General features: G+C 47.2%; 14 non-coding genes and 1 pseudogene across 14 annotated transcripts; all 15 read left to right on the top strand.

Annotated features, from left to right (window-relative positions):
• The first annotated feature begins 533 nt into the window (after nucleotides 1-533).
• LOC142695569 (U2 spliceosomal RNA) lies at nucleotides 534-644 on the top strand (annotated as a pseudogene).
• Nucleotides 645-1,995: 1,351 nt separating this feature from the next.
• On the top strand, nucleotides 1,996-2,193 carry LOC142695567 (U2 spliceosomal RNA). The gene has a single exon (XR_012863669.1). It is a non-coding gene; the product is annotated as a U2 spliceosomal RNA (small nuclear RNA).
• A 1,304-nt stretch (nucleotides 2,194-3,497) lies between these two features.
• LOC142695176 (U2 spliceosomal RNA) lies at nucleotides 3,498-3,688 on the top strand. Its single transcript, XR_012863318.1, has one exon. It is a non-coding gene; the product is annotated as a U2 spliceosomal RNA (small nuclear RNA).
• A 1,296-nt stretch (nucleotides 3,689-4,984) lies between these two features.
• LOC142695175 (U2 spliceosomal RNA) lies at nucleotides 4,985-5,175 on the top strand. The gene has a single exon (XR_012863317.1). It is a non-coding gene; the product is annotated as a U2 spliceosomal RNA (small nuclear RNA).
• Nucleotides 5,176-6,471: 1,296 nt separating this feature from the next.
• LOC142695174 (U2 spliceosomal RNA) lies at nucleotides 6,472-6,662 on the top strand. The gene has a single exon (XR_012863316.1). It is a non-coding gene; the product is annotated as a U2 spliceosomal RNA (small nuclear RNA).
• A 1,296-nt stretch (nucleotides 6,663-7,958) lies between these two features.
• On the top strand, nucleotides 7,959-8,149 carry LOC142695173 (U2 spliceosomal RNA). Its single transcript, XR_012863315.1, has one exon. It is a non-coding gene; the product is annotated as a U2 spliceosomal RNA (small nuclear RNA).
• Nucleotides 8,150-9,429: 1,280 nt separating this feature from the next.
• On the top strand, nucleotides 9,430-9,620 carry LOC142695545 (U2 spliceosomal RNA). The gene has a single exon (XR_012863651.1). It is a non-coding gene; the product is annotated as a U2 spliceosomal RNA (small nuclear RNA).
• A 1,308-nt stretch (nucleotides 9,621-10,928) lies between these two features.
• LOC142695172 (U2 spliceosomal RNA) lies at nucleotides 10,929-11,119 on the top strand. The gene has a single exon (XR_012863314.1). It is a non-coding gene; the product is annotated as a U2 spliceosomal RNA (small nuclear RNA).
• A 1,288-nt stretch (nucleotides 11,120-12,407) lies between these two features.
• On the top strand, nucleotides 12,408-12,598 carry LOC142695171 (U2 spliceosomal RNA). The gene has a single exon (XR_012863313.1). It is a non-coding gene; the product is annotated as a U2 spliceosomal RNA (small nuclear RNA).
• A 1,300-nt stretch (nucleotides 12,599-13,898) lies between these two features.
• LOC142695170 (U2 spliceosomal RNA) lies at nucleotides 13,899-14,089 on the top strand. The gene has a single exon (XR_012863312.1). It is a non-coding gene; the product is annotated as a U2 spliceosomal RNA (small nuclear RNA).
• Nucleotides 14,090-15,373: 1,284 nt separating this feature from the next.
• Nucleotides 15,374-15,564, top strand: LOC142695168 (U2 spliceosomal RNA). The gene has a single exon (XR_012863311.1). It is a non-coding gene; the product is annotated as a U2 spliceosomal RNA (small nuclear RNA).
• Nucleotides 15,565-16,853: 1,289 nt separating this feature from the next.
• Nucleotides 16,854-17,044, top strand: LOC142695167 (U2 spliceosomal RNA). The gene has a single exon (XR_012863310.1). It is a non-coding gene; the product is annotated as a U2 spliceosomal RNA (small nuclear RNA).
• Nucleotides 17,045-18,336: 1,292 nt separating this feature from the next.
• Nucleotides 18,337-18,527, top strand: LOC142695166 (U2 spliceosomal RNA). Its single transcript, XR_012863309.1, has one exon. It is a non-coding gene; the product is annotated as a U2 spliceosomal RNA (small nuclear RNA).
• A 1,308-nt stretch (nucleotides 18,528-19,835) lies between these two features.
• On the top strand, nucleotides 19,836-20,026 carry LOC142695164 (U2 spliceosomal RNA). The gene has a single exon (XR_012863307.1). It is a non-coding gene; the product is annotated as a U2 spliceosomal RNA (small nuclear RNA).
• A 1,280-nt stretch (nucleotides 20,027-21,306) lies between these two features.
• Nucleotides 21,307-21,497, top strand: LOC142695163 (U2 spliceosomal RNA). Its single transcript, XR_012863306.1, has one exon. It is a non-coding gene; the product is annotated as a U2 spliceosomal RNA (small nuclear RNA).
• Nucleotides 21,498-22,172: the final 675 nt, after the last annotated feature.

Raw genomic sequence — 22,172 nt, 5'->3', positions numbered from 1 at the left:
CCTCTCAGGCAACACTGAGTGACTGACTGAGCCTCACCGTCTTATATAAAGTTCAGACGGAACTTTGCACGTGTCATAGTGGAGCCCTCAGGATTCCAGAGCCAGCTTTCTGACATCATAATGGGGCCTCAGAGATAAAAGCCTGGGCCCAGGCAGTGTTGGTCAGTGCTGCTCAGCAGGCAGCACTGGACTGGACTGGATTACAGCTGATACAAGGTGTGAAGGAACAAGGGGTGGCTGTGGGCATGCACTTGCTGCCGCTGCCAGTGTTTATCTGCATGGCAGCAGGGCATTTGGGCGTTGCCAGGAAGGCGTTTTTATGTAGATTCCTCCTCTTTCAGCACTGCATTGTGGTGCAAGCAAAAGAAGCAAATCCTGTCTGGCTTCCTCTCCGGCCTTTATTCACCTCCCGTGTAGCTGTGAGTGTGTGAGCCTGCAGGGCCCCATGGAATTGCCTAGAAGTAGGCTGAATCGCTGCAAGGGCTGAACAGCAGTATCGGGCAGGCTCGGGCAACGCGCGGCCCGTTCGGGTTATCGCTTCTCGGCCTTTTGGCTAAGATCAAGTGTAGTACTTTAGGGTATTGCCTTGTTTCTTGGTCAGGAGGTGCCCTGGTACCCTTTTCCTTGGCCTGGGGGGATCGTTTCTCTTAGGAGAGACTTCACCCCTCTGCTGCTATTGGGGAGGAGGATTAGTCCAGGGCAACGGGGAGCGATCACCTGCCTGGTACTCCGGTACTGAAGGTATTTCTTTGGAGATTGCTGGAATTCTTTTGGAGCAGGATGGAGGAAATTCCCGAACATATGCGAACCAGGAATGCGGTCCGGTTTTTCGTGGAGGAATCTGAGAGGCAAAGGAAGGATTTGGAGTTCATCACGAAGGTCCTTTTGTTGGATTTCTTTCAGCTGGAGAGATCGTGCATTTTGGCGGTGATGGACTATCCGAGGAGAGGGTGCTTTGACGTTACCTTCGCTACAGAAGAAATTTATTCTGATTTTTTGGAACGCTTGAAGGAAGGTAAAAGGGACCCAAGACTTGTGGGTGTGAAGGTAACACCACATTTTGTGCCAAACAAGAAGTTGGTGGTCGTAAAGATGTTTTCGCCTTACGTGGAAGAAGAGGACATTAAGTCATTTCTCACTAAGTTTTGTGAGGAGGTGGTGGGAAAGGGGAAAGTGTTTAACCCCTTTGGATTTTGGACTGGGAAATGGAAATTTCTTTGTAAATTTGCAAGAATTGGTGAATCTGGAAACCTATTGTTTCCTCCAGCGCGGTTTAAGATTGGAAGTGCATGTGGAAATTTATTTTTTTTGGGAATGGATATGTTTTGTTTGAATTGTAAAGATTATGGTCATGAGAGAGAAACGTGTGAGAAAGTAATGTGTACAAAATGTCTGCAAGAGGGACATAAGTATAATGAATGTCAGAAAGGGAAAGTATGTAATATGTGTGGAGAGGAGGGGCACATATTCAAATCATGCCCAAAGAAAAGCAAACGTGAGGTACAAGACGAAAATAAGAAGATAGTCAAAAGAAAGGAAGCGGAAGTTAGTTTGGAAGAAGGAAAGCTTCAGAAATTGGAAGGAAGTGGGCAAAGTGATGAGAAAAAAAGGAAAAAAGCAGAGAGAAAGAAAAAAAGTGTCATTTCAGAAGAGGAAAGAGCAGAAAGGGACAGGTTACTGGAAGAAGTAGAGCAGTTACGTAGTAAAATTAATTTTGAAAAAATGCGGAGAAGGGTGCGGCTCTGTGTAAGAGAAAATTTACCAGGGTTTCTTGAACGGTATGGTGTGCCAACGTGGTTAGCGTGCATTGTAAACTGTGAATGGGATGGTAATGATTTGCAGGAACATTTAGTGGATATGTTAGGAACTATTGCTGTTAAAAAAGGAATGTTTTTTTGATTTCTTAAAAGGAAAAAAGGAAAGAGGAAAACAAAAGTTAATTATACGTTTTCAGTTTTCATTGTGATGATCTAAGTCTTTTTTATTTTGAATTTTATGATTTTTAAGACGTGATCTGAATGATAAAAAAAAGAAAAAAGATCTGTTCTTATCAGTTTAATATCTGATACGTCCCCTATCTGGGGACCATATATTAAATGGATTTTTAGAACAGGGAGATGGAAATAGAGCTTGCTCTGTCCACTCCACGCATTGACCTGGTATTGCAGTATTTCCAGGACCGGTGCACCCTTTCCTTATGTGTTGACTAAAAGCAGATTCCAAAAGTGTTTTTTGTCTTTGCTATTGTTTCTGTCTTTCTGAAGGGATCTCCCCTTTTAATCCCATTATTTCAACACCTGTTGGACAATGCATGAGTGATAATGAGCTCATTGATTAAATGCAATTAATGAATAGATTGCCACCTCTTGTTGTGTGTCGTCTGTGTTTCTGTGTTTCCGGCATTTCACATTGGAACACCTCATTCACCTTCCTTGTCTTCTCTCCGCCCTCCCTTTTAGGTAAGTTAAAGAGCTGCACCTGAGCCAGCCACTGATTGATTGATTGATTGATTGATTGATTGATTGATTGATTGATTGATTGATTGATTGATTGATTGATGCAGCACAACAGTCAAATAGTGGAGTGGAGTAGGGGAACAGCAAACAGCCAATAAAGCAGCCCGCCCGCTCGCCTGCCCGCCACAATGGACCTACCTGTGTACACTAGATGGATGTGATGGAATGTACTGTCGTCCCTACATTTCAAGAAGAAGTAAGAATTGCAGTTGCAACAAAGCCTTGCTTGCCTACAAAGAGAGCAGCAATTTGGATTTGTTACTATGTTACCTAGAAGAATAACAAACTGTGCAAGGATGGAGGTTGTAGGAGCAAGGAGAAGTTGTCTGTAAAGTTGGTGGATGCCTATTTTCCATTTTGCAGTCCCTTGTCTCCCTCTTGTGGCCTCCTGGAGGCAACTAGCTGTGCAAAAAAAAGACAGCCTGGCGGCCGGCTGTTGCAGTGTTGCCCTCTCAGGCAACACTGAGTGACTGACTGAGCCTCACCGTCTTATATAAAGTTCAGACGGAACTTTGCACGTGTCATAGTGGAGCCCTCAGGATTCCAGAGCCAGCTTTCTGACATCATAATGGGGCCTCAGAGATAAAAGCCTGGGCCCAGGCAGTGTTGGTCAGTGCTGCTCAGCAGGCAGCACTGGACTGGACTGGATTACAGCTGATACAAGGTGTGAAGGAACAAGGGGTGGCTGTGGGCATGCACTTGCTGCCGCTGCCAGTGTTTATCTGCATGGCAGCAGGGCATTTGGGCGTTGCCAGGAAGGCGTTTTTATGTAGATTCCTCCTCTTTCAGCACTGCATTGTGGTGCAAGCAAAAGAAGCAAATCCTGTCTGGCTTCCTCTCCGGCCTTTATTCACCTCCCGTGTAGCTGTGAGTGTGTGAGCCTGCAGGGCCCCATGGAATTGCCTAGAAGTAGGCTGAATCGCTGCAAGGGCTGAACAGCAGTATCGGGCAGGCTCGGGCAACGCGCGGCCCGTTCGGGTTATCGCTTCTCGGCCTTTTGGCTAAGATCAAGTGTAGTATCTGTTCTTATCAGTTTAATATCTGATACGTCCCCTATCTGGGGACCATATATTAAATGGATTTTTAGAACAGGGAGATGGAAATAGAGCTTGCTCTGTCCACTCCACGCATTGACCTGGTATTGCAGTATTTCCAGGACCGGTGCACCCTTTCCTTATGTGTTGACTAAAAGCAGATTCCAAAAGTGTTTTTTGTCTTTGCTATTGTTTCTGTCTTTCTGAAGGGATCTCCCCTTTTAATCCCATTATTTCAACACCTGTTGGACAATGCATGAGTGATAATGAGCTCATTGATTAAATGCAATTAATGAATAGATTGCCACCTCTTGTTGTGTGTCGTCTGTGTTTCTGTGTTTCCGGCATTTCACATTGGAACACCTCATTCACCTTCCTTGTCTTCTCTCCGCCCTCCCTTTTAGGTAAGTTAAAGAGCTGCACCTGAGCCAGCCACTGATTGATTGATTGATTGATTGATTGATTGATTGATTGATTGATTGATTGATTGATTGATGCAGCACAACAGTCAAATAGTGGAGTGGAGTAGGGGAACAGCAAACAGCCAATAAAGCAGCCCGCCCGCTCGCCTGCCCGCCACAATGGACCTACCTGTGTACACTAGATGGATGTGATGGAATGTACTGTCGTCCCTACATTTCAAGAAGAAGTAAGAATTGCAGTTGCAACAAAGCCTTGCTTGCCTACAAAGAGAGCAGCAATTTGGATTTGTTACTATGTTACCTAGAAGAATAACAAACTGTGCAAGGATGGAGGTTGTAGGAGCAAGGAGAAGTTGTCTGTAAAGTTGGTGGATGCCTATTTTCCATTTTGCAGTCCCTTGTCTCCCTCTTGTGGCCTCCTGGAGGCAACTAGCTGTGCAAAAAAAAGACAGCCTGGCGGCCGGCTGTTGCAGTGTTGCCCTCTCAGGCAACACTGAGTGACTGACTGAGCCTCACCGTCTTATATAAAGTTCAGACGGAACTTTGCACGTGTCATAGTGGAGCCCTCAGGATTCCAGAGCCAGCTTTCTGACATCATAATGGGGCCTCAGAGATAAAAGCCTGGGCCCAGGCAGTGTTGGTCAGTGCTGCTCAGCAGGCAGCACTGGACTGGACTGGATTACAGCTGATACAAGGTGTGAAGGAACAAGGGGTGGCTGTGGGCATGCACTTGCTGCCGCTGCCAGTGTTTATCTGCATGGCAGCAGGGCATTTGGGCGTTGCCAGGAAGGCGTTTTTATGTAGATTCCTCCTCTTTCAGCACTGCATTGTGGTGCAAGCAAAAGAAGCAAATCCTGTCTGGCTTCCTCTCCGGCCTTTATTCACCTCCCGTGTAGCTGTGAGTGTGTGAGCCTGCAGGGCCCCATGGAATTGCCTAGAAGTAGGCTGAATCGCTGCAAGGGCTGAACAGCAGTATCGGGCAGGCTCGGGCAACGCGCGGCCCGTTCGGGTTATCGCTTCTCGGCCTTTTGGCTAAGATCAAGTGTAGTATCTGTTCTTATCAGTTTAATATCTGATACGTCCCCTATCTGGGGACCATATATTAAATGGATTTTTAGAACAGGGAGATGGAAATAGAGCTTGCTCTGTCCACTCCACGCATTGACCTGGTATTGCAGTATTTCCAGGACCGGTGCACCCTTTCCTTATGTGTTGACTAAAAGCAGATTCCAAAAGTGTTTTTTGTCTTTGCTATTGTTTCTGTCTTTCTGAAGGGATCTCCCCTTTTAATCCCATTATTTCAACACCTGTTGGACAATGCATGAGTGATAATGAGCTCATTGATTAAATGCAATTAATGAATAGATTGCCACCTCTTGTTGTGTGTCGTCTGTGTTTCTGTGTTTCCGGCATTTCACATTGGAACACCTCATTCACCTTCCTTGTCTTCTCTCCGCCCTCCCTTTTAGGTAAGTTAAAGAGCTGCACCTGAGCCAGCCACTGATTGATTGATTGATTGATTGATTGATTGATTGATTGATTGATTGATTGATTGATTGATGCAGCACAACAGTCAAATAGTGGAGTGGAGTAGGGGAACAGCAAACAGCCAATAAAGCAGCCCGCCCGCTCGCCTGCCCGCCACAATGGACCTACCTGTGTACACTAGATGGATGTGATGGAATGTACTGTCGTCCCTACATTTCAAGAAGAAGGAAGAATTGCAGTTGCAACAAAGCCTTGCTTGCCTACAAAGAGAGCAGCAATTTGGATTTGTTACTATGTTACCTAGAAGAATAACAAACTGTGCAAGGATGGAGGTTGTAGGAGCAAGGAGAAGTTGTCTGTAAAGTTGGTGGATGCCTATTTTCCATTTTGCAGTCCCTTGTCTCCCTCTTGTGGCCTCCTGGAGGCAACTAGCTGTGCAAAAAAAAGACAGCCTGGCGGCCGGCTGTTGCAGTGTTGCCCTCTCAGGCAACACTGAGTGACTGACTGAGCCTCACCGTCTTATATAAAGTTCAGACGGAACTTTGCACGTGTCATAGTGGAGCCCTCAGGATTCCAGAGCCAGCTTTCTGACATCATAATGGGGCCTCAGAGATAAAAGCCTGGGCCCAGGCAGTGTTGGTCAGTGCTGCTCAGCAGGCAGCACTGGACTGGACTGGATTACAGCTGATACAAGGTGTGAAGGAACAAGGGGTGGCTGTGGGCATGCACTTGCTGCCGCTGCCAGTGTTTATCTGCATGGCAGCAGGGCATTTGGGCGTTGCCAGGAAGGCGTTTTTATGTAGATTCCTCCTCTTTCAGCACTGCATTGTGGTGCAAGCAAAAGAAGCAAATCCTGTCTGGCTTCCTCTCCGGCCTTTATTCACCTCCCGTGTAGCTGTGAGTGTGTGAGCCTGCAGGGCCCCATGGAATTGCCTAGAAGTAGGCTGAATCGCTGCAAGGGCTGAACAGCAGTATCGGGCAGGCTCGGGCAACGCGCGGCCCGTTCGGGTTATCGCTTCTCGGCCTTTTGGCTAAGATCAAGTGTAGTATCTGTTCTTATCAGTTTAATATCTGATACGTCCCCTATCTGGGGACCATATATTAAATGGATTTTTAGAACAGGGAGATGGAAATAGAGCTTGCTCTGTCCACTCCACGCATTGACCTGGTATTGCAGTATTTCCAGGACCGGTGCACCCTTTCCTTATGTGTTGACTAAAAGCAGATTCCAAAAGTGTTTTTTGTCTTTGCTATTGTTTCTGTCTTTCTGAAGGGATCTCCCCTTTTAATCCCATTATTTCAACACCTGTTGGACAATGCATGAGTGATAATGAGCTCATTGATTAAATGCAATTAATGAATAGATTGCCACCTCTTGTTGTGTGTCGTCTGTGTTTCTGTGTTTCCGGCATTTCACATTGGAACACCTCATTCACCTTCCTTGTCTTCTCTCCGCCCTCCCTTTTAGGTAAGTTAAAGAGCTGCACCTGAGCCAGCCACTGATTGATTGATTGATTGATTGATTGATTGATTGATTGATTGATTGATTGATTGATTGATGCAGCACAACAGTCAAATAGTGGAGTGGAGTAGGGGAACAGCAAACAGCCAATAAAGCAGCCCGCCCGCTCGCCTGCCCGCCACAATGGACCTACCTGTGTACACTAGATGGATGTGATGGAATGTACTGTCGTCCCTACATTTCAAGAAGAAGTAAGAATTGCAGTTGCAACAAAGCCTTGCTTGCCTACAAAGAGAGCAGCAATTTGGATTTGTTACTATGTTACCTAGAAGAATAACAAACTGTGCAAGGATGGAGGTTGTAGGAGCAAGGAGAAGTTGTCTGTAAAGTTGGTGGATGCCTATTTTCCATTTTGCAGTCCCTTGTCTCCCTCTTGTGGCCTCCTGGAGGCAACTAGCTGTGCAAAAAAAAGACAGCCTGGCGGCCGGCTGTTGCAGTGTTGCCCTCTCAGGCAACACTGAGTGACTGACTGAGCCTCACCGTCTTATATAAAGTTCAGACGGAACTTTGCACGTGTCATAGTGGAGCCCTCAGGATTCCAGAGCCAGCTTTCTGACATCATAATGGGGCCTCAGAGATAAAAGCCTGGGCCCAGGCAGTGTTGGTCAGTGCTGCTCAGCAGGCAGCACTGGACTGGACTGGATTACAGCTGATACAAGGTGTGAAGGAACAAGGGGTGGCTGTGGGCATGCACTTGCTGCCGCTGCCAGTGTTTATCTGCATGGCAGCAGGGCATTTGGGCGTTGCCAGGAAGGCGTTTTTATGTAGATTCCTCCTCTTTCAGCACTGCATTGTGGTGCAAGCAAAAGAAGCAAATCCTGTCTGGCTTCCTCTCCGGCCTTTATTCACCTCCCGTGTAGCTGTGAGTGTGTGAGCCTGCAGGGCCCCATGGAATTGCCTAGAAGTAGGCTGAATCGCTGCAAGGGCTGAACAGCAGTATCGGGCAGGCTCGGGCAACGCGCGGCCCGTTCGGGTTATCGCTTCTCGGCCTTTTGGCTAAGATCAAGTGTAGTATCTGTTCTTATCAGTTTAATATCTGATACGTCCCCTATCTGGGGACCATATATTAAATGGATTTTTAGAACAGGGAGATGGAAATAGAGCTTGCTCTGTCCACTCCACGCATTGACCTGGTATTGCAGTATTTCCAGGACCGGTGCACCCTTTCCTTATGTGTTGACTAAAAGCAGATTCCAAAAGTGTTTTTTGTCTTTGCTATTGTTTCTGTCTTTCTGAAGGGATCTCCCCTTTTAATCCCATTATTTCAACACCTGTTGGACAATGCATGAGTGATAATGAGCTCATTGATTAAATGCAATTAATGAATAGATTGCCACCTCTTGTTGTGTGTCGTCTGTGTTTCTGTGTTTCCGGCATTTCACATTGGAACACCTCATTCACCTTCCTTGTCTTCTCTCCGCCCTCCCTTTTAGGTAAGTTAAAGAGCTGCACCTGAGCCAGCCACTGATTGATTGATTGATTGATTGATTGATTGATTGATTGATTGATGCAGCACAACAGTCAAATAGTGGAGTGGAGTAGGGGAACAGCAAACAGCCAATAAAGCAGCCCGCCCGCTCGCCTGCCCGCCACAATGGACCTACCTGTGTACACTAGATGGATGTGATGGAATGTACTGTCGTCCCTACATTTCAAGAAGAAGTAAGAATTGCAGTTGCAACAAAGCCTTGCTTGCCTACAAAGAGAGCAGCAATTTGGATTTGTTACTATGTTACCTAGAAGAATAACAAACTGTGCAAGGATGGAGGTTGTAGGAGCAAGGAGAAGTTGTCTGTAAAGTTGGTGGATGCCTATTTTCCATTTTGCAGTCCCTTGTCTCCCTCTTGTGGCCTCCTGGAGGCAACTAGCTGTGCAAACAAAAGACAGCCTGGCGGCCGGCTGTTGCAGTGTTGCCCTCTCAGGCAACACTGAGTGACTGACTGAGCCTCACCGTCTTATATAAAGTTCAGACGGAACTTTGCACGTGTCATAGTGGAGCCCTCAGGATTCCAGAGCCAGCTTTCTGACATCATAATGGGGCCTCAGAGATAAAAGCCTGGGCCCAGGCAGTGTTGGTCAGTGCTGCTCAGCAGGCAGCACTGGACTGGACTGGATTACAGCTGATACAAGGTGTGAAGGAACAAGGGGTGGCTGTGGGCATGCACTTGCTGCCGCTGCCAGTGTTTATCTGCATGGCAGCAGGGCATTTGGGCGTTGCCAGGAAGGCGTTTTTATGTAGATTCCTCCTCTTTCAGCACTGCATTGTGGTGCAAGCAAAAGAAGCAAATCCTGTCTGGCTTCCTCTCCGGCCTTTATTCACCTCCCGTGTAGCTGTGAGTGTGTGAGCCTGCAGGGCCCCATGGAATTGCCTAGAAGTAGGCTGAATCGCTGCAAGGGCTGAACAGCAGTATCGGGCAGGCTCGGGCAACGCGCGGCCCGTTCGGGTTATCGCTTCTCGGCCTTTTGGCTAAGATCAAGTGCAGTATCTGTTCTTATCAGTTTAATATCTGATACGTCCCCTATCTGGGGACCATATATTAAATGGATTTTTAGAACAGGGAGATGGAAATAGAGCTTGCTCTGTCCACTCCACGCATTGACCTGGTATTGCAGTATTTCCAGGACCGGTGCACCCTTTCCTTATGTGTTGACTAAAAGCAGATTCCAAAAGTGTTTTTTGTCTTTGCTATTGTTTCTGTCTTTCTGAAGGGATCTCCCCTTTTAATCCCATTATTTCAACACCTGTTGGACAATGCATGAGTGATAATGAGCTCATTGATTAAATGCAATTAATGAATAGATTGCCACCTCTTGTTGTGTGTCGTCTGTGTTTCTGTGTTTCCGGCATTTCACATTGGAACACCTCATTCACCTTCCTTGTCTTCTCTCCGCCCTCCCTTTTAGGTAAGTTAAAGAGCTGCACCTGAGCCAGCCACTGATTGATTGATTGATTGATTGATTGATTGATTGATTGATTGATTGATTGATTGATTGATTGATTGATTGATGCAGCACAACAGTCAAATAGTGGAGTGGAGTAGGGGAACAGCAAACAGCCAATAAAGCAGCCCGCCCGCTCGCCTGCCCGCCACAATGGACCTACCTGTGTACACTAGATGGATGTGATGGAATGTACTGTCGTCCCTACATTTCAAGAAGAAGTAAGAATTGCAGTTGCAACAAAGCCTTGCTTGCCTACAAAGAGAGCAGCAATTTGGATTTGTTACTATGTTACCTAGAAGAATAACAAACTGTGCAAGGATGGAGGTTGTAGGAGCAAGGAGAAGTTGTCTGTAAAGTTGGTGGATGCCTATTTTCCATTTTGCAGTCCCTTGTCTCCCTCTTGTGGCCTCCTGGAGGCAACTAGCTGTGCAAAAAAAAGACAGCCTGGCGGCCGGCTGTTGCAGTGTTGCCCTCTCAGGCAACACTGAGTGACTGACTGAGCCTCACCGTCTTATATAAAGTTCAGACGGAACTTTGCACGTGTCATAGTGGAGCCCTCAGGATTCCAGAGCCAGCTTTCTGACATCATAATGGGGCCTCAGAGATAAAAGCCTGGGCCCAGGCAGTGTTGGTCAGTGCTGCTCAGCAGGCAGCACTGGACTGGACTGGATTACAGCTGATACAAGGTGTGAAGGAACAAGGGGTGGCTGTGGGCATGCACTTGCTGCCGCTGCCAGTGTTTATCTGCATGGCAGCAGGGCATTTGGCCGTTGCCAGGAAGGCGTTTTTATGTAGATTCCTCCTCTTTCAGCACTGCATTGTGGTGCAAGCAAAAGAAGCAAATCCTGTCTGGCTTCCTCTCCGGCCTTTATTCACCTCCCGTGTAGCTGTGAGTGTGTGAGCCTGCAGGGCCCCATGGAATTGCCTAGAAGTAGGCTGAATCGCTGCAAGGGCTGAACAGCAGTATCGGGCAGGCTCGGGCAACGCGCGGCCCGTTCGGGTTATCGCTTCTCGGCCTTTTGGCTAAGATCAAGTGTAGTATCTGTTCTTATCAGTTTAATATCTGATACGTCCCCTATCTGGGGACCATATATTAAATGGATTTTTAGAACAGGGAGATGGAAATAGAGCTTGCTCTGTCCACTCCACGCATTGACCTGGTATTGCAGTATTTCCAGGACCGGTGCACCCTTTCCTTATGTGTTGACTAAAAGCAGATTCCAAAAGTGTTTTTTGTCTTTGCTATTGTTTCTGTCTTTCTGAAGGGATCTCCCCTTTTAATCCCATTATTTCAACACCTGTTGGACAATGCATGAGTGATAATGAGCTCATTGATTAAATGCAATTAATGAATAGATTGCCACCTCTTGTTGTGTGTCGTCTGTGTTTCTGTGTTTCCGGCATTTCACATTGGAACACCTCATTCACCTTCCTTGTCTTCTCTCCGCCCTCCCTTTTAGGTAAGTTAAAGAGCTGCACCTGAGCCAGCCACTGATTGATTGATTGATTGATTGATTGATTGATTGATTGATTGATTGATTGATGCAGCACAACAGTCAAATAGTGGAGTGGAGTAGGGGAACAGCAAACAGCCAATAAAGCAGCCCGCCCGCTCGCCTGCCCGCCACAATGGACCTACCTGTGTACACTAGATGGATGTGATGGAATGTACTGTCGTCCCTACATTTCAAGAAGAAGTAAGAATTGCAGTTGCAACAAAGCCTTGCTTGCCTACAAAGAGAGCAGCAATTTGGATTTGTTACTATGTTACCTAGAAGAATAACAAACTGTGCAAGGATGGAGGTTGTAGGAGCAAGGAGAAGTTGTCTGTAAAGTTGGTGGATGCCTATTTTCCATTTTGCAGTCCCTTGTCTCCCTCTTGTGGCCTCCTGGAGGCAACTAGCTGTGCAAAAAAAAGACAGCCTGGCGGCCGGCTGTTGCAGTGTTGCCCTCTCAGGCAACACTGAGTGACTGACTGAGCCTCACCGTCTTATATAAAGTTCAGACGGAACTTTGCACGTGTCATAGTGGAGCCCTCAGGATTCCAGAGCCAGCTTTCTGACATCATAATGGGGCCTCAGAGATAAAAGCCTGGGCCCAGGCAGTGTTGGTCAGTGCTGCTCAGCAGGCAGCACTGGACTGGACTGGATTACAGCTGATACAAGGTGAGAAGGAACAAGGGGTGGCTGTGGGCATGCACTTGCTGCCGCTGCCAGTGTTTATCTGCATGGCAGCAGGGCATTTGGGCGTTGCCAGGAAGGCGTTTTTATGTAGATTCCTCCTCTTTCAGCACTGCATTGTGGTGCAAGCAAAAGAAGCAAATCCTGTCTGGCTTCCTCTCCGGCCTTTATTCACCTCCCGTGTAGCTGTGAGTGTGTGAGCCTGCAGGGCCCCATGGAATTGCCTAGAAGTAGGCTGAATCGCTGCAAGGGCTGAACAGCAGTATCGGGCAGGCTCGGGCAACGCGCGGCCCGTTCGGGTTATCGCTTCTCGGCCTTTTGGCTAAGATCAAGTGTAGTATCTGTTCTTATCAGTTTAATATCTGATACGTCCCCTATCTGGGGACCATATATTAAATGGATTTTTAGAACAGGGAGATGGAAATAGAGCTTGCTCTGTCCACTCCACGCATTGACCTGGTATTGCAGTATTTCCAGGACCGGTGCACCCTTTCCTTATGTGTTGACTAAAAGCAGATTCCAAAAGTGTTTTTTGTCTTTGCTATTGTTTCTGTCTTTCTGAAGGGATCTCCCCTTTTAATCCCATTATTTCAACACCTGTTGGACAATGCATGAGTGATAATGAGCTCATTGATTAAATGCAATTAATGAATAGATTGCCACCTCTTGTTGTGTGTCGTCTGTGTTTCTGTGTTTCCGGCCTTTCACATTGGAACACCTCATTCACCTTCCTTGTCTTCTCTCCGCCCTCCCTTTTAGGTAAGTTAAAGAGCTGCACCTGAGCCAGCCACTGATTGATTGATTGATTGATTGATTGATTGATTGATTGATTGATTGATTGATTGATTGATTGATGCAGCACAACAGTCAAATAGTGGAGTGGAGTAGGGGAACAGCAAACAGCCAATAAAGCAGCCCGCCCGCTCGCCTGCCCGCCACAATGGACCTACCTGTGTACACTAGATGGATGTGATGGAATGTACTGTCGTCCCTACATTTCAAGAAGAAGTAAGAATTGCAGTTGCAACAAAGCCTTGCTTGCCTACAAAGAGAGCAGCAATTTGGATTTGTTACTATGTTACCTAGAAGAATAACAAACTGTGCAAGGATAGAGGTTGTAGGAGCAAGGAGAAGTTGTCTGTAAAGTTGGTGGATGCCTATTTTCCATTTTGCAGTCCCTTGTCTCCCTCTTGTGGCCTCCTGGAGGCAACTAGCTGTGCAAAAAAAAGACAGCCTGGCGGCCGGCTGTTGCAGTGTTGCCCTCTCAGGCAACACTGAGTGACTGACTGAGCCTCACCGTCTTATATAAAGTTCAGACGGAACTTTGCACGTGTCATAGTGGAGCCCTCAGGATTCCAGAGCCAGCTTTCTGACATCATAATGGGGCCTCAGAGATAAAAGCCTGGGCCCAGGCAGTGTTGGTCAGTGCTGCTCAGCAGGCAGCACTGGACTGGACTGGATTACAGCTGATACAAGGTGTGAAGGAACAAGGGGTGGCTGTGGGCATGCACTTGCTGCCGCTGCCAGTGTTTATCTGCATGGCAGCAGGGCATTTGGGCGTTGCCAGGAAGGCGTTTTTATGTAGATTCCTCCTCTTTCAGCACTGCATTGTGGTGCAAGCAAAAGAAGCAAATCCTGTCTGGCTTCCTCTCCGGCCTTTATTCACCTCCCGTGTAGCTGTGAGTGTGTGAGCCTGCAGGGCCCCATGGAATTGCCTAGAAGTAGGCTGAATCGCTGCAAGGGCTGAACAGCAGTATCGGGCAGGCTCGGGCAACGCGCGGCCCGTTCGGGTTATCGCTTCTCGGCCTTTTGGCTAAGATCAAGTGTAGTATCTGTTCTTATCAGTTTAATATCTGATACGTCCCCTATCTGGGGACCATATATTAAATGGATTTTTAGAACAGGGAGATGGAAATAGAGCTTGCTCTGTCCACTCCACGCATTGACCTGGTATTGCAGTATTTCCAGGACCGGTGCACCCTTTCCTTATGTGTTGACTAAAAGCAGATTCCAAAAGTGTTTTTTGTCTTTACTATTGTTTCTGTCTTTCTGAAGGGATCTCCCCTTTTAATCCCATTATTTCAACACCTGTTGGACAATGCATGAGTGATAATGAGCTCATTGATTAAATGCAATTAATGAATAGATTGCCACCTCTTGTTGTGTGTCGTCTGTGTTTCTGTGTTTCCGGCATTTCACATTGGAACACCTCATTCACCTTCCTTGTCTTCTCTCCGCCCTCCCTTTTAGGTAAGTTAAAGAGCTGCACCTGAGCCAGCCACTGATTGATTGATTGATTGATTGATTGATTGATTGATTGATTGATTGATGCAGCACAACAGTCAAATAGTGGAGTGGAGTAGGGGAACAGCAAACAGCCAATAAAGCAGCCCGCCCGCTCGCCTGCCCGCCACAATGGACCTACCTGTGTACACTAGATGGATGTGATGGAATGTACTGTCGTCCCTACATTTCAAGAAGAAGTAAGAATTGCAGTTGCAACAAAGCCTTGCTTGCCTACAAAGAGAGCAGCAATTTGGATTTGTTACTATGTTACCTAGAAGAATAACAAACTGTGCAAGGATGGAGGTTGTAGGAGCAAGGAGAAGTTGTCTGTAAAGTTGGTGGATGCCTATTTTCCATTTTGCAGTCCCTTGTCTCCCTCTTGTGGCCTCCTGGAGGCAACTAGCTGTGCAAAAAAAAGACAGCCTGGCGGCCGGCTGTTGCAGTGTTGCCCTCTCAGGCAACACTGAGTGACTGACTGAGCCTCACCGTCTTATATAAAGTTCAGACGGAACTTTGCACGTGTCATAGTGGAGCCCTCAGGATTCCAGAGCCAGCTTTCTGACATCATAATGGGGCCTCAGAGATAAAAGCCTGGGCCCAGGCAGTGTTGGTCAGTGCTGCTCAGCAGGCAGCACTGGACTGGACTGGATTACAGCTGATACAAGGTGTGAAGGAACAAGGGGTGGCTGTGGGCATGCACTTGCTGCCGCTGCCAGTGTTTATCTGCATGGCAGCAGGGCATTTGGGCGTTGCCAGGAAGGCGTTTTTATGTAGATTCCTCCTCTTTCAGCACTGCATTGTGGTGCAAGCAAAAGAAGCAAATCCTGTCTGGCTTCCTCTCCGGCCTTTATTCACCTCCCGTGTAGCTGTGAGTGTGTGAGCCTGCAGGGCCCCATGGAATTGCCTAGAAGTAGGCTGAATCGCTGCAAGGGCTGAACAGCAGTATCGGGCAGGCTCGGGCAACGCGCGGCCCGTTCGGGTTATCGCTTCTCGGCCTTTTGGCTAAGATCAAGTGTAGTATCTGTTCTTATCAGTTTAATATCTGATACGTCCCCTATCTGGGGACCATATATTAAATGGATTTTTAGAACAGGGAGATGGAAATAGAGCTTGCTCTGTCCACTCCACGCATTGACCTGGTATTGCAGTATTTCCAGGACCGGTGCACCCTTTCCTTATGTGTTGACTAAAAGCAGATTCCAAAAGTGTTTTTTGTCTTTGCTATTGTTTCTGTCTTTCTGAAGGGATCTCCCCTTTTAATCCCATTATTTCAACACCTGTTGGACAATGCATGAGTGATAATGAGCTCATTGATTAAATGCAATTAATGAATAGATTGCCACCTCTTGTTGTGTGTCGTCTGTGTTTCTGTGTTTCCGGCATTTCACATTGGAACACCTCATTCACCTTCCTTGTCTTCTCTCCGCCCTCCCTTTTAGGTAAGTTAAAGAGCTGCACCTGAGCCAGCCACTGATTGATTGATTGATTGATTGATTGATTGATTGATTGATTGATTGATTGATGCAGCACAACAGTCAAATAGTGGAGTGGAGTAGGGGAACAGCAAACAGCCAATAAAGCAGCCCGCCCGCTCGCCTGCCCGCCACAATGGACCTACCTGTGTACACTAGATGGATGTGATGGAATGTACTGTCGTCCCTACATTTCAAGAAGAAGTAAGAATTGCAGTTGCAACAAAGCCTTGCTTGCCTACAAAGAGAGCAGCAATTTGGATTTGTTACTATGTTACCTAGAAGAATAACAAACTGTGCAAGGATGGAGGTTGTAGGAGCAAGGAGAAGTTGTCTGTAAAGTTGGTGGATGCCTATTTTCCATTTTGCAGTCCCTTGTCTCCCTCTTGTGGCCTCCTGGAGGCAACTAGCTGTGCAAAAAAAAAGACAGCCTGGCGGCCGGCTGTTGCAGTGTTGCCCTCTCAGGCAACACTGAGTGACTGACTGAGCCTCACCGTCTTATATAAAGTTCAGACGGAACTTTGCACGTGTCATAGTGGAGCCCTCAGGATTCCAGAGCCAGCTTTCTGACATCATAATGGGGCCTCAGAGATAAAAGCCTGGGCCCAGGCAGTGTTGGTCAGTGCTGCTCAGCAGGCAGCACTGGACTGGACTGGATTACAGCTGATACAAGGTGTGAAGGAACAAGGGGTGGCTGTGGGCATGCACTTGCTGCCGCTGCCAGTGTTTATCTGCATGGCAGCAGGGCATTTGGGCGTTGCCAGGAAGGCGTTTTTATGTAGATTCCTCCTCTTTCAGCACTGCATTGTGGTGCAAGCAAAAGAAGCAAATCCTGTCTGGCTTCCTCTCCGGCCTTTATTCACCTCCCGTGTAGCTGTGAGTGTGTGAGCCTGCAGGGCCCCATGGAATTGCCTAGAAGTAGGCTGAATCGCTGCAAGGGCTGAACAGCAGTATCGGGCAGGCTCGGGCAACGCGCGGCCCGTTCGGGTTATCGCTTCTCGGCCTTTTGGCTAAGATCAAGTGTAGTATCTGTTCTTATCAGTTTAATATCTGATACGTCCCCTATCTGGGGACCATATATTAAATGGATTTTTAGAACAGGGAGATGGAAATAGAGCTTGCTCTGTCCACTCCACGCATTGACCTGGTATTGCAGTATTTCCAGGACCGGTGCACCCTTTCCTTATGTGTTGACTAAAAGCAGATTCCAAAAGTGTTTTTTGTCTTTGCTATTGTTTCTGTCTTTCTGAAGGGATCTCCCCTTTTAATCCCATTATTTCAACACCTGTTGGACAATGCATGAGTGATAATGAGCTCATTGATTAAATGCAATTAATGAATAGATTGCCACCTCTTGTTGTGTGTCGTCTGTGTTTCCGGCATTTCACATTGGAACACCTCATTCACCTTCCTTGTCTTCTCTCCGCCCTCCCTTTTAGGTAAGTTAAAGAGCTGCACCTGAGCCAGCCACTGATTGATTGATTGATTGATTGATTGATTGATTGATTGATTGATTGATTGATTGATTGATTGATGCAGCACAACAGTCAAATAGTGGAGTGGAGTAGGGGAACAGCAAACAGCCAATAAAGCAGCCCGCCCGCTCGCCTGCCCGCCACAATGGACCTACCTGTGTACACTAGATGGATGTGATGGAATGTACTGTTGTCCCTACATTTCAAGAAGAAGTAAGAATTGCAGTTGCAACAAAGCCTTGCTTGCCTACAAAGAGAGCAGCAATTTGGATTTGTTACTATGTTACCTAGAAGAATAACAAACTGTGCAAGGATGGAGGTTGTAGGAGCAAGGAGAAGTTGTCTGTAAAGTTGGTGGATGCCTATTTTCCATTTTGCAGTCCCTTGTCTCCCTCTTGTGGCCTCCTGGAGGCAACTAGCTGTGCAAAAAAAAGACAGCCTGGCGGCCGGCTGTTGCAGTGTTGCCCTCTCAGGCAACACTGAGTGACTGACTGAGCCTCACCGTCTTATATAAAGTTCAGACGGAACTTTGCACGTGTCATAGTGGAGCCCTCAGGATTCCAGAGCCAGCTTTCTGACATCATAATGGGGCCTCAGAGATAAAAGCCTGGGCCCAGGCAGTGTTGGTCAGTGCTGCTCAGCAGGCAGCACTGGACTGGACTGGATTACAGCTGATACAAGGTGTGAAGGAACAAGGGGTGGCTGTGGGCATGCACTTGCTGCCGCTGCCAGTGTTTATCTGCATGGCAGCAGGGCATTTGGGCGTTGCCAGGAAGGCGTTTTTATGTAGATTCCTCCTCTTTCAGCACTGCATTGTGGTGCAAGCAAAAGAAGCAAATCCTGTCTGGCTTCCTCTCCGGCCTTTATTCACCTCCCGTGTAGCTGTGAGTGTGTGAGCCTGCAGGGCCCCATGGAATTGCCTAGAAGTAGGCTGAATCGCTGCAAGGGCTGAACAGCAGTATCGGGCAGGCTCGGGCAACGCGCGGCCCGTTCGGGTTATCGCTTCTCGGCCTTTTGGCTAAGATCAAGTGTAGTATCTGTTCTTATCAGTTTAATATCTGATACGTCCCCTATCTGGGGACCATATATTAAATGGATTTTTAGAACAGGGAGATGGAAATAGAGCTTGCTCTGTCCACTCCACGCATTGACCTGGTATTGCAGTATTTCCAGGACCGGTGCACCCTTTCCTTATGTGTTGACTAAAAGCAGATTCCAAAAGTGTTTTTTGTCTTTGCTATTGTTTCTGTCTTTCTGAAGGGATCTCCCCTTTTAATCCCATTATTTCAACACCTGTTGGACAATGCATGAGTGATAATGAGCTCATTGATTAAATGCAATTAATGAATAGATTGCCACCTCTTGTTGTGTGTCGTCTGTGTTTCTGTGTTTCCGGCATTTCACATTGGAACACCTCATTCACCTTCCTTGTCTTCTCTCCGCCCTCCCTTTTAGGTAAGTTAAAGAGCTGCACCTGAGCCAGCCACTGATTGATTGATTGATTGATTGATTGATTGATTGATTGATTGATTGATTGATTGATTGATTGATTGATTGATGCAGCACAACAGTCAAATAGTGGAGTGGAGTAGGGGAACAGCAAACAGCCAATAAAGCAGCCCGCCCGCTCGCCTGCCCGCCACAATGGACCTACCTGTGTACACTAGATGGATGTGATGGAATGTACTGTCGTCCCTACATTTCAAGAAGAAGTAAGAATTGCAGTTGCAACAAAGCCTTGCTTGCCTACAAAGAGAGCAGCAATTTGGATTTGTTACTATGTTACCTAGAAGAATAACAAACTGTGCAAGGATGGAGGTTGTAGGAGCAAGGAGAAGTTGTCTGTAAAGTTGGTGGATGCCTATTTTCCATTTTGCAGTCCCTTGTCTCCCTCTTGTGGCCTCCTGGAGGCAACTAGCTGTGCAAAAAAAAGACAGCCTGGCGGCCGGCTGTTGCAGTGTTGCCCTCTCAGGCAACACTGAGTGACTGACTGAGCCTCACCGTCTTATATAAAGTTCAGACGGAACTTTGCACGTGTCATAGTGGAGCCCTCAGGATTCCAGAGCCAGCTTTCTGACATCATAATGGGGCCTCAGAGATAAAAGCCTGGGCCCAGGCAGTGTTGGTCAGTGCTGCTCAGCAGGCAGCACTGGACTGGACTGGATTACAGCTGATACAAGGTGTGAAGGAACAAGGGGTGGCTGTGGGCATGCACTTGCTGCCGCTGCCAGTGTTTATCTGCATGGCAGCAGGGCATTTGGGCGTTGCCAGGAAGGCGTTTTTATGTAGATTCCTCCTCTTTCAGCACTGCATTGTGGTGCAAGCAAAAGAAGCAAATCCTGTCTGGCTTCCTCTCCGGCCTTTATTCACCTCCCGTGTAGCTGTGAGTGTGTGAGCCTGCAGGGCCCCATGGAATTGCCTTGAAGTAGGCTGAATCGCTGCAAGGGCTGAACAGCAGTATCGGGCAGGCTCGGGCAACGCGCGGCCCGTTCGGGTTATCGCTTCTCGGCCTTTTGGCTAAGATCAAGTGTAGTATCTGTTCTTATCAGTTTAATATCTGATACGTCCCCTATCTGGGGACCATATATTAAATGGATTTTTAGAACAGGGAGATGGAAATAGAGCTTGCTCTGTCCACTCCACGCATTGACCTGGTATTGCAGTATTTCCAGGACCGGTGCACCCTTTCCTTATGTGTTGACTAAAAGCAGATTCCAAAAGTGTTTTTTGTCTTTGCTATTGTTTCTGTCTTTCTGAAGGGATCTCCCCTTTTAATCCCATTATTTCAACACCTGTTGGACAATGCATGAGTGATAATGAGCTCATTGATTAAATGCAATTAATGAATAGATTGCCACCTCTTGTTGTGTGTCGTCTGTGTTTCTGTGTTTCCGGCATTTCACCACCTTCCTTGTCTTCTCTCCGCCCTCCCTTTTAGGTAAGTTAAAGAGCTGCACCTGAGCCAGCCACTGATTGATTGATTGATTGATTGATTGATTGATTGATTGATTGATTGATTGATTGATTGATGCAGCACAACAGTCAAATAGTGGAGTGGAGTAGGGGAACAGCAAACAGCCAATAAAGCAGCCCGCCCGCTCGCCTGCCCGCCACAATGGACCTACCTGTGTACACTAGATGGATGTGATGGAATGTACTGTCGTCCCTACATTTCAAGAAGAAGTAAGAATTGCAGTTGCAACAAAGCCTTGCTTGCCTACAAAGAGAGCAGCAATTTGGATTTGTTACTATGTTACCTAGAAGAATAACAAACTGTGCAAGGATGGAGGTTGTAGGAGCAAGGAGAAGTTGTCTGTAAAGTTGGTGGATGCCTATTTTCCATTTTGCAGTCCCTTGTCTCCCTCTTGTGGCCTCCTGGAGGCAACTAGCTGTGCAAAAAAAAGACAGCCTGGCGGCCGGCTGTTGCAGTGTTGCCCTCTCAGGCAACACTGAGTGACTGACTGAGCCTCACCGTCTTATATAAAGTTCAGACGGAACTTTGCACGTGTCATAGTGGAGCCCTCAGGATTCCAGAGCCAGCTTTCTGACATCATAATGGGGCCTCAGAGATAAAAGCCTGGGCCCAGGCAGTGTTGGTCAGTGCTGCTCAGCAGGCAGCACTGGACTGGACTGGATTACAGCTGATACAAGGTGTGAAGGAACAAGGGGTGGCTGTGGGCATGCACTTGCTGCCGCTGCCAGTGTTTATCTGCATGGCAGCAGGGCATTTGGGCGTTGCCAGGAAGGCGTTTTTATGTAGATTCCTCCTCTTTCAGCACTGCATTGTGGTGCAAGCAAAAGAAGCAAATCCTGTCTGGCTTCCTCTCCGGCCTTTATTCACCTCCCGTGTAGCTGTGAGTGTGTGAGCCTGCAGGGCCCCATGGAATTGCCTAGAAGTAGGCTGAATCACTGCAAGGGCTGAACAGCAGTATCGGGCAGGCTCGGGCAACGCGCGGCCCGTTCGGGTTATCGCTTCTCGGCCTTTTGGCTAAGATCAAGTGTAGTATCTGTTCTTATCAGTTTAATATCTGATACGTCCCCTATCTGGGGACCATATATTAAATGGATTTTTAGAACAGGGAGATGGAAATAGAGCTTGCTCTGTCCACTCCACGCATTGACCTGGTATTGCAGTATTTCCAGGACCGGTGCACCCTTTCCTTATGTGTTGACTAAAAGCAGATTCCAAAAGTGTTTTTTGTCTTTGCTATTGTTTCTGTCTTTCTGAAGGGATCTCCCCTTTTAATCCCATTATTTCAACACCTGTTGGACAATGCATGAGTGATAATGAGCTCATTGATTAAATGCAATTAATGAATAGATTGCCACCTCTTGTTGTGTGTCGTCTGTGTTTCTGTGTTTCCGGCATTTCACATTGGAACACCTCATTCACCTTCCTTGTCTTCTCTCCGCCCTCCCTTTTAGGTAAGTTAAAGAGCTGCACCTGAGCCAGCCACTGATTGATTGATTGATTGATTGATTGATTGATTGATTGATTGATTGATGCAGCACAACAGTCAAATAGTGGAGTGGAGTAGGGGAACAGCAAACAGCCAATAAAGCAGCCCGCCCGCTCGCCTGGACCTACCTGTGTACACTAGATGGATGTGATGGAATGTACTGTCGTCCCTACATTTCAAGAAGAAGTAAGAATTGCAGTTGCAACAAAGCCTTGCTTGCCTACAAAGAGAGCAGCAATTTGGATTTGTTACTATGTTACCTAGAAGAATAACAAACTGTGCAAGGATGGAGGTTGTAGGAGCAAGGAGAAGTTGTCTGTAAAGTTGGTGGATGCCTATTTTCCATTTTGCAGTCCCTTGTCTCCCTCTTGTGG

Source organism: Rhinoderma darwinii, assembly GCF_050947455.1.
Source record: "Rhinoderma darwinii isolate aRhiDar2 chromosome 5 unlocalized genomic scaffold, aRhiDar2.hap1 SUPER_5_unloc_47, whole genome shotgun sequence".
Lineage (NCBI taxonomy): Eukaryota > Metazoa > Chordata > Amphibia > Anura > Rhinodermatidae > Rhinoderma > Rhinoderma darwinii.
The sequence above is the reverse complement of the archived record's forward strand: the minus strand, read 5'-3'. Positions and strand labels throughout refer to the sequence as shown.